At 51.5% G+C, this 1,759-nt stretch overlaps 1 pseudogene; it reads left to right on the top strand.

The window, feature by feature from the left end:
- The first annotated feature begins 691 nt into the window (after positions 1-691).
- LOC119344916 lies at positions 692-1,479 on the top strand (annotated as a pseudogene).
- Positions 1,480-1,759: the final 280 nt, after the last annotated feature.

The following is a 1,759-nucleotide window of genomic DNA, read 5'->3' as shown; positions in this document are numbered from 1 at the left end:
CGACACATAACAAAAGAAAAAGATAGAATTGGTTTTACAATAATAATGAAAAACGGCGTAGCAAGGCACGCATCACTTTCTAGTTGGTATGAATTCCCCATGATCGTTCACATATCCTAATACGCTCTATTGCTTCCCATCTCGAATGTACGGGATAAACGGTAAATTTGAAAACACAAAAAAAAACTGATTTTCTTTTTTCACCTGCAGCACTATTGCTTTAAGTGTTCTATTTACGTTCATTTTTTTCTGAAGCAATGACTGCTTTTGATTAGATAAAATATTTTTTTTTTGGGAAAAAATATATTAAAATTAATGTTCAAAAATTGCATTTTGTGTAGAGCACCGACTTTGTTTTTCAGTCCATAGCACCACGAATGTCATTTCTGCATGAAAAATGCAGGCATGTAGAATACTCTAACATGCCCACTGCAAACATAATTCAAATATTTTGGAATTACTTTAATATACATTTTAAATTTTACTCTTCAAAACAAATGTGCCCCAGCACTTAAACAAAGGAAGTGACAGGGAAGCAGAGCATTTTTCCAATAATTCCAACTCTACCCTCCCCTGCATCGTTCTCATCTCTGCTCAACGAACTTGGCACCACCGGTATAAATTCCATCCGTTCCAACCTCCAAGTCCATCTCGGATCCCAGTAGCACGGCCCCTTCTTCTCCGTCTTGTACATCTACGTCGCCCCGGCTGGCTAACCACCGGCGTCGGCAACTTCCTGGCCCGCCGCTAAATGACCACACAGCAAAACCACCACCGAGCAGCAGCGGAAGAATTCCCGCTGCACTCGCCTGCCTCCTCCACCGGCTCCGCGGACTCCGCGCCCCGGCCATGCCGCCGGTGCTCCCGTTCGACACCAACGGCGCCGACGAGATGCTCCTGCTCGATATGATCTCCCAGTACCACCACGTCCAGCATGCCGCGGCCGCACCCACGATTGCGCCGGTGAAGCGGGAGGCCAGCCAAGAGGAAGACAAGGCGGCCGTGGACGTCGGGCGCGCGTTCCGCGGGGTGCGCAAGCGGCCGTGGGGCAAGTACGCAGCCGAGATCCGTGACTCGACGCGGAACGGCGTGCGGGTGTGGCTGGGCACCTTCGACAGCCCGGAAGCTGCGGCGCTGGCGTACGACGAAGCTGCCTTCGCCATCCGCGGCGGCGCCGCCGTGCTGAACTTCTCCGCCGACCATGTCCGGCGTTCGCTTGAGGGCGTAGCAGACGACGTGTGCGGTCGTGCCCATAGCGTGTCGCCCGTGCTGGCGCTCAAGCGGCGGCACTCCATGCGTAGCCGGAAGGCCGTGACGACAGGCAGGAAGTCGAAGGCCGCCACCCGGGGGGCGCAGCCAGAGGGCACGGTGATGGAGCTTGAGGACCTTGGTACGGAGTACCTGGAGCAGCTGCTCGGCGCCTCCGAGGACACCACCTCCATGAATTCATGCTGCTGGACCCACCATTCCATGACTTGAAGATCGCTCGCTGTTTTTCTCTTTCTTGTCGCTCAGTCTTGTTCTAGCTAGATAGAATTCAGATAGCTTCGTTGGGATCGACGTCTGTGCAGGTTTGGTTCGGAAGTTCAAATTATTTTGGTTCGGAAGTTCAAATTTTTTTTTGCCCCGTCAAAATGAATGGTTTTGGATGCTTCACCTAAAGCTTGGCAAGAAAAAAAAAAGCACCACAACGAATTTTATGGTTGACGGCTGAAGTGGAATGGAGCGTTCTTACGTGGGTGCTGACGTGGCACAAAAA

The sequence above is a fragment of the Triticum dicoccoides genome, unplaced genomic scaffold (assembly GCF_002162155.2).
Source record: "Triticum dicoccoides isolate Atlit2015 ecotype Zavitan unplaced genomic scaffold, WEW_v2.0 scaffold192820, whole genome shotgun sequence".
Classification (NCBI taxonomy): domain Eukaryota; kingdom Viridiplantae; phylum Streptophyta; class Magnoliopsida; order Poales; family Poaceae; genus Triticum; species Triticum dicoccoides.
This window is presented reverse-complemented; position numbering and strand designations above follow the sequence as displayed.